Source organism: Muscardinus avellanarius (genome assembly GCF_963383645.1).
Source record: "Muscardinus avellanarius genome assembly, chromosome: 6".
NCBI lineage: Eukaryota > Metazoa > Chordata > Mammalia > Rodentia > Gliridae > Muscardinus > Muscardinus avellanarius.
The window spans coordinates 42,448,745-42,457,899 of record NC_137791.1 but is presented as its reverse complement, the minus strand read 5'-3'; positions in this window follow the sequence as shown (position 1 = coordinate 42,457,899).

The window sequence follows — 9,155 nt, the reverse complement described above, 5'->3', positions numbered from 1 at the left end:
GTACAGGGTGAAAAAGTGGGATTAACATCCAATTTTCTGCATATGGTTAACCAGTTTTGCCAACACCATTTGTTAAAGAGGCTATCTTTTTTCCAGTGTATGTTTTTGGCCCCTTTGTCAAAAATCAATTGGCTGAAAGTGTGTGGACTTGTTTCTGGGTCTTCTATTCTGCTCCATTGGTCTATATATCTGTTCTTTTGCCAGTACCATGCTGTTTTTATTACAATGGCTTTGTAGTATAGTTTAAAGTCAGGTATTGTGATTCCTCCTGCGTGGTTTTTGTTGCTGAGAACTACCTTGGCTATTCTGGGCTTTTTGTTATTCCAGATAAATTTAAGGACTGATTTTTCTATGTCTGTGAGGAATGATCTTGGTAGTTTAATGGGCATTGCATTAAATCTGTAGATCAGTTTTGGGAGTATGGCCATTTTAATGATATTTATTCTGCCAATCCATGAACATGGAAGGTCTTTCCATCTTCTAAGATCTTCTTCGATTTCTTTTTTCAGTGTTTTATAATTTTCTTTGTAGAGATCTTTTACCTCCTTGGTCAAGTTTATTCCTAGGTATTTTATTTTTTTGTGGGAGATCCTGAGTGGAAGTGTTTTCTGAATTTCTTTTTCAGTGGATTTATGGTTGGTGTACAGGAAAGCTTCTGATTTTTTAAGATTGATTTTGTATCCAGATACCTTGCTGAATTTGTTGATCAGTTCTATAAGCCTTTTGGTTGAGTTTGTTGGGTTTTCTAAGTATAGTATCATGTCATCTGCAAATAGTGAAAGCTTGAGTTCTTCTTTTCCTATTTGTACTCCTTTGATTTCCTTTTCTTGCCTTATTGCTCTGGCTAGAGTCTCTAGTACTATATTGAAGAGAAGTGGTGATAGTGGACATCCTTGTCTCGTTCCAGTTTTTAGGGGGAATTCTTGAAGTTTTTCCCCATTTAATATGATGTTGGCAGTGGGCTTATTGTAGATTGCCTTAATAATGTTGAGATATGTTCCTTCTATTCCAATTCTCTGCAGTGTTTTTATCATAAATGGATGTTGAATTTTATCAAATGCTTTTTCAGCATCTATTGAGATGATCATGTGGTTTTTGTCTTTGATTCTGTTTATATGATGAATTACATGGATTGATTTTCGTATATTGAACCAGCCTTGCATCCCTGGGATGAACCCTACCTGGTCATGGTGAATGATTTTCTTGATGTGGTTTTGAATGCGTGTTGCTAGTATTTTGTTTAATAGTTTTGCATCCAAGTTCATCAGAGATATAGGCCTGTAGTTTTCCTTCCTTGAACTGTCTTTATTCGGTTTGGGTATTAGTGTGATGTTGGCTTCATAGAATGTATTTGGGAGAGTCCCGGTTTTTTCTATTTCCCGAAATAGTTTGAGTAGTATTGGGATTAGTTCTCCTATAAAGGTTTTATAGAATTCACTTGGGAAACCATCTGGTCCTGGGCTTTTCTTTGATGGTAAGCTCTTTATTGCTGTTTCAATCTCTTTAATTGTTATTGGTTGGTTTAAGTGTTCTATATCTTCTTGACTCAGTTTAGGAAGGTTGTATTTATCTAGGAAGTTGTCGATTTCCTCCAGGTTTTCCATTTTGTTGGAGTATAGTTTTTCAAAGTAGTTTCTGATAATCCTCTGGATTTCTACGCTGTCAGTAGTAATGTCTCCTTTTTCATCCCTTATCTTCATAATTTGGGTTGATTCTCTCTTTTTTTTAGTTAGGTTGGCTAATGGTTTATCAATCTTGTTAATTTTTTCAAGAAACCAGCTTTTAGTTTTGTTGATTTTCTGTATTGTTTTTTTATTCTCTATTTCGTTAATTTCTGCTCTAATTTTAATAATTTCCCGTCTTCTGCTGGCTTTGGGGTTCAATTGTTCCTGCTTTTCAAGGGCTTTGAGGTGTGTCATAAGGCTATTTATTTGAAGATTTTCTGTTTTTCTTATGTGAGCACTCAGTGCTATAAATTTTCCTCTTAATACTGCCTTCAAAGTGTCCCAGAGGTTTTGATATGTTGTTTCTTTATTTTCATTTGTTTCTAGAAATTTCTTGATTTCACCTCTTACATCTTCTATGACCCATTCTTCATTCAGAAGTGTGGTGTTCAGTCTCCACATGTTTATGTTGTTTCTCTGAGTCTTCTTATAGTTGATTTCTAGTTTCATTCCATTATGGTCTGAAATGACACAGGGAAGTATGTAACATTTTTTAAATTTGCTAGTGCTCATTTTGTGTCCCAGGATGTGATCTATTTTGGAGAAGGTTCCATGAGCAGCTGAGAAAAATGTAAACTCTGCTGTAGTTGGGTGAAATATTCTATATGAGTCCAACAGGTCCATTTGGTTAATGGTGTTCTTTAGTTCTGAGACATCTTTACTGACCCTTTGTCTGGAAGATCGGTCTAGTATTGTGAGAGGTGTGTTGAAGTCTCCCAGTATTATTGTGTTGGGATTTATGTGTGACTTCATATCACAAAGAGTTTGATTTATGAAAGTAGCTGCCCCTATGTTTGGGGCATAGATGTTGATTATTGTTATTTCCTCTTGCTGGACTATTCCTTTTACCAGTAAGATGTGACCTTCTTTGTCTCTTCTAATAAGTTTGGGTTTGAAGTCTAACTTGTCTGATATCATAGTTGCTACTCCTGCTTGTCTTCGAGTACCATTAGCATGGATTACCTTGCTCCAGCCCTTTACCTTGAGTTTGTTCCTATCTTTACTTGTAAGGTGTGTTTCTTGTAAGCAGCAGATGGATGGATTCTGGCTTTTAATCCATTTTGCCACTTTATGTCTTTTTATTGGGGAGTTGAGGCCGTTTACATTAAGTGTGATTATAGAGAGATAATTTTTAATTCCCAACATGTTAAGATCTTATTTCTGTTTAAGATACTGTTTATTCTTCTTTGCTTAGTTGTCTGCTGCATGGGAATTCTTGTTTCTTTGGTTCTGGCGTGTATTACCCATTTCCTCTTTGCAGTTAATCTCCTTGAGTATTTTCTCTAGCGCTGGTTTTGAAGACATAAATTCCTTCAGTTGCTGTTTGTCATGGAAGCTTCTTATTTCCCCATCTAATTTGATGGATAGTTTTGCTGGGTAGGAAATTTTTGGCTGGAAGTTGTTTTCTTTCAGAGTTTGGAATATGTTACTCCAAGCCCTTCTGGCTTTCATAACTTGGTTTGGGAAGTCTGGAGTGATTCTAATTGGTTTGCCTCTGTATGTCACGTGGCCTTTTGTTTTTGTTGCCTTTAAGATTCTCTCCTTGGCTTCCACATTAGTCATTTTGACAATTATGTGGCGTGGGGATCCTCTTCTCTGATCCTGTCTAAAGGGAGTTCTATAAGTTTCCTGGATCTGTGTATCGACCTCTTGCTCTATGTTTGGAAAATTTTCTGCTATTACTTCCTTGAAGAGATTGTTGATCCCTTTGGTTTCACCTTCTTTTCCCTCCTCTATTCCAATTATTCTTAGGTTAGCTCTCTTGAAATGGGCCCATATTTCTTCAATGTCAGATTCCTGCTGTCGGGTTTTTTTTTCTAAATTAGAAACTATGCGTTCATTTTTAGAATGATCATCTTCAAGGAGCGAGATTCTATTCTCCATGTGGTCTAATCTGTTGTTTATACTTTGGATTGAGGCCTTTACTTCATTAATTGCATCCTTTATCTCTTTTTGACTCTCTCTAAATTCTTTTCGAAAGTCCTCTATTATTTCTAAAGTTATTTTCCTAATTTGATCTTCTAGAGATCTTTGGATTTCTGTGTTATCAGATTCTGATGTTGTGGGGTTGTTGGCATTCACTGCTCCATTGTTATTTCTCTTTCCCATGATTTTGGAAGTTTGTGCCTTCTCTGGGTTCTTCCCCGAGTCACTACGAGTTCACTTAAGATGCTCTGGATCTCGTGTCTGTGGTATCTCAGTCACCACTACTCCTTAACTGGTTTGTATCACAAAGTCTCAGACCCAGGGAGTCAATCAAGGCTGCTTAGACCGTGGGGAGTGCCAAGTTGGGCGTTCTCCAGTGGGGAGTTGTGACTATGGTATGATATCTCTGCCACTGCCACTCCCCCCCTGGGCTGCACTGCTAAAATCTCCGACCCAGGGAGACTATCTGCGCAAGTCCCTGGGAGCGCAGTACTGGGATTTCTTCCCTAGGGGTCACAATTTGACTCACGGTTATTGAGTGCGCTGATGGAGCTGTAGTGAACTTGGTGGATTCGCTGCTGCCGCCACTGGCAATATGGCACCACTGCCACGCCCTTGGCCGTGATGCGGCGTATTTCTTCTCTGGTTTTGAACTCCGCTCTGAGTCCCTGCCAGTTGTGCTGTGCTCGGCCCTTGGGAGCTTTAGATGTTCCCTGCACCAACAAAACTGCTGACTGCCGCCCGGCTGTTCAGCACCTGCTCACCTCGGCTCGCTGTCAACCGCTCCTCTCAGGCTCCTGGTGGCTGGTTGAATGGATTGGTCTAGGGCCGTCCGGTGAACTCACCACTGCCGCCAGCAGTAAGACGCTGCTTCTGCGTCCTAGGCCGCGAGGCCAAAGTACCTCCTCTCTGGATTTGAGCTCTGTTTTGAGTCTCCCTCCTCTCTGGAGCCTGGTGCTGCTAGGGGAGATGTAGGCCGCTCCGCTCCGGCCGCTCTGCGCCCGGCTCTGGCTGCTCTGCACCGCGGGTCTGGCCACTCCGGCCGCTCCGGCCGTTACGCAACGCGGCTCTGGCTGCTCCGACTGTTCTGGCCGCTCCGCTCCGGCTGTTCTGGCCGCTCTGCTCGGCTGCTCTGGCCGCTCCGCTCAGCTGTTCTGGCCGCTCCGCTCCGGCTGCTCCAGCCGCTCCACTCCGCGGCTCTGGCCACTCCGCGCGGCCACTCCAGGCAATCCGCGCTGCGGCTCTGGCTGCTCCGACTGTTCTGGCCACTCCGCTTGGCTGTTCTGGCCGCTCTACTCGGCTGCTCTTAAATTTTACTTTAATAAAAATAAAACATAGATCTTTTTAATTGGAAGTCAGGCTAGGAAAACTAAATACATGCAAATTAAATAAACCAAACCAAATAAAACCATACCTTCGTAGTGCCTAAGTTTAGGCAGTAATAAATATATCTCTATGAACATTCCTATGCAGTGTGTATGTATGTGTGTTTATGTGTGTGTGTTTGTGTGTGCGCGCACACGTGCATGCATGTTTGCACATCAGTTTTTAACTCATTTGCATAAATGCCAAGTAGTATAATTGCCTATCTTTTCAATAAGATTCTTACTTTTTATATCTCATTTTAAAAAATTAAAAAATTTTTCTACATAGCTAATTCCTATGCCTCTTTAAATTTACTTCCCATCAATGCTTTTTCAGTTTCCTCAAATGAGTCACATAGGATGCAAGACACCTGTTGATTTCTTTCTTTCTAAAAAAGAATAAGCTGGGCGCTTGTAATCCCCGCGCTTGGGCTGAGACAGGAGGATCAGGCAAGTTCGAAGCCAGTCTCAGCTACTTTGTAATGCTCTCAGCAACTTAGTGAGACCCTGTTTCCAAATAAAGTATAAAATAGGTCTGGGAGTATTGCCCAGAGGTAGAAAAGTCCCTGGGTTCCACCCCCAGTACCACACACACAAAAAAAGATAAAAAAGAATAAACTTCCCCGACTCTTTAGGCTCCTCCGTGTGCTGATACTAGTAGAGAGAGGTGGTTCATGACGGAGCCTGTCCTGTCAAGGGAACAGCTGGTAGAATTTTTACCAAAGCCCACTCGCTTGTCCTTTCTGGTTCCTGCAATCACAGACACATATGCAGCGCGAGTCCTGCTTCTCCTTCTCCTTTTCATCCCTTGCAGCCTGTTCGTTTAAGTCAGCAGCACTATTTAAGAGGAAGAGAATGAGGACTTCAGAGCTCCCGTCCTCCATAAGTGTGTGTGATCTTGGGAAAAGTGCTCAGCTCTTCTGGTCTTCAAGGTCCTTGCTTGTGAAGTGGGGTGATGATAATTATCCTTTGGCAAGGTGGAGCTGAGGATCCCAGGTCATGTGGACACGCCTGCTTCCTATTCACCTGGCACATAGGAAGCAATCTGTGGAAGGCGGAGAGCTGTTGAGTAGGGCAAGATGTAACCAGGAGAGTGAGGTGCTTCGTGTTTGATGGAGGACGTTTACCTGAGAAGTTAGGATAATGACCAGCACACACGGTCGTGGCTCCCATGGCCTCCCCTGGCCATTGATGTCGAATTCTCTCATGGACCTGCCAGCACCTGTCTATCCAACTATATCCCCTCTGCATCCAAGAATCTGAAAAATAAGTGGTCATTTTCTCTGTCCATTCTTCTCCCATGTTGTCACGATGGCCTTTTATTCCAGGCCCATCGAGTCTTTCTAGTTATTTTGCACAAAGCTTCACTACACGTTCCTCCCCATGGAGTTCACTGCAGTTCCTCCTTCTTCCTGGACAATCCCCACAATACATGGGGACTGGCCATCACTAGCTCACACTCATACTCTCCTTTGTTTTGAGTATTAACAGCAAGTTTTTGACATACAGGACCATGACCTCTCTTTTGTATTCCATACAATGCCTTATTCCATGCAGCAGCTTCACTGATGAATTAGTTAATTCTGACTCAATTTCAAACTAAAATATATTTGGTTGCCAAACCCATAAAATAGAAGAGGAGAGACTTGCCCACGAGATGTTTGCTTTTATCTAGAAGTAAGAATATAGACTCATTAAATACCTCTGGAAGTCCTGTCTAGTTGAGCAGCTCTGCTCTAGGATTTCACAGTCTGGGTAACTGTAGATGGAGAATTGGCTGGACCGACCTGTCGCACGAGTCATCAACTGAGACGTCTCCTGTACCCCTGTTGACTCTGTCATCTCCTGAGGGATGTCATCACACTCAACATTCATGACATTATCCAGGTGTCAGGTAATTAGACAAACAAGCCTTTTGACAACCCACATCAACACAGCACATCCCAAATCCAAACCGCACACCACCGTGGGGTATTTCATACAGTGGTCATGCCACTCTCCACCCCTTGGCACTCATTCAGCTTGTGCTGGACTGTCCTCAAAGCCCTGTGCCTGCTGTTGTGGAGACATTGGCATGTGTTTTGCTGAAGGGGAAGCTTGTTAATGAGGTCATGACTTGAACAGCCAGTGCAGGTTACTTGTAGGACACTCATTCTGAGTCTCGAGTCTGAATGACTCCAAAAGGCACTGCAACATTCCATATATCCAACCACCTGACTTCTGTTACCCCTTCAGGGCCTGTTTCTCCTTAAACAGGGTCAGCTGCCTGGCAGAGGCTGGCCAAAACTGGGGACACCAAGACTTAACTCTTGTCTTTATGTTTTTGTCATTTGTTTTGGTTTACTTTTGGTTTTGGTTTTGGTTTTTGGGGGTTGGGGGAGTACTAGGGATTGAACCCAGGGACATTATACATTTGAGCTGCATCCCTAGCCCTTTTTAATTTTTGTTTTTGAACAGAGTCTATCTAAAATGCTGTGGAGCTCACTAAGTTTCCGAGGCTGGCTGTGAACCTGTCTCAGCCTCCCAAGCACAGGGATGACAGGTGTGCACCACCGCATTCAGCTTTAACTATTGTTCTTGAGTTCTAAACAATCAGAACATGACCAAACATGAGCAACGGGGCTCAGGGTTGTTCTGCTCTCCTCTTTAGAAGTGCTCACTTGTGTGACTGTTATTTTTGTGACTATTATGTTGTCTACATTCTGCTGAGCATTTGGAATACTACCTCAGGGCAACTTAAGTGAAAGACTGTTTTCATTTGGGCATGGTGGCATACGCTTGTAAATCCCACTACTTGGGAGGCTGAGACAGGAGGATGGCAGGTTCAAGGACAGCCTCAGCAAATAGTGATATTCCTAAACTTAGTGAGACCTTGTTTCAAAATAAAATAAAATAAAATAGTGCTGGGGGTGTAGCTTGGAGGTAGAATGCCCCTGGTTTCAATCTCCAGTCACACACACACACACACACACATACACACATACACACACACACACACACAAATATATATATATATTAAAAAAGAAAGAAGAAATAGAAATGGAGAAATGGGGTAAATGGAGAAATTTTCATTGTTCATCAAGCCTGGTGTCAACTGTTTACCTGAGTTGGATATTTCTGGATCCTGGGTGCACTCCTGAAGAAATAACTGGGGTGGACAAGACAGTCCCCAACAGTCAAGCTTTTATTTCTATCACTGAGATGTGAAAAGATAGCATGCGATATCTGAGAAGGAACTGTATTCAGCCATGCTGGGTTTCCACTGCATCCTAGGCTTTGTGGGCTGAGCTTATTTTTTCCGACACGTCTCTGTAAAAACAATCCACACCTTTCCTTGCACTCCTGGCCCCTCGTAATGTTTTATTATGTTCATGATGAAAGAAAAGGTGTCTGTGCACTCTGTATCTCTTCATTTGGCTTAGGGATTTCCCTTTGATTTGGAAAGAATAATCTTTGAAATTCCACTATAAAATAGGAGAGAGAAAAGAGATTAAGCCCCAGGAATGTGCACTGGTGTTGACATTTCATTCGAATAATGAGCTGAAGGTGAATTATCTTTGGTGTTGCTCATGCAAATGATCGATTATTATAAATCTGAATTGTCGGCGATGTCTGCTCACCATTGATTTATACTGCATGGCTTAATTGTCTCTCATCTTTCAAGGTATTAAGACATAGCTAATATTCAGCAGGTACCTCCAAGGCCTTCGCTCCTCCACTGCCCCCCAATTGTTCTTCCCCTGGTCTGCCAGGAATATTTATGGTGAGCAGCAAGCAGTTATCTCCTGCCTGGCAGCCAGCCCCGCTTTCCTGTCCGTGGAATGGCCCACACTCACTTGCTCAAACCGAGACTTGCTCAAGTGTCACTGAAGGAGGGGGTGGAGCCAGAAGAGCTTTAAAAAGGAAAGGGAGTCATTCTACTTTTCAAAAGGAGAAACCATGTTTGGGGAGGAACCACACTGACATATTTCTTCTTCATCCCATCCCGGGCTCCTGGCTGGAACTTTCCATCAATCCTTTCTCTTTCTCTTTTCTCTCTGAGCCTTCGCCTTGCTCTGTCTGTCACAGTGTAATCAGCCGTCGGCTGCCTGAGCCAGGCTGGTAAACTCTGTGAAATTTGTCATAAGGGTGTCAGGTATTG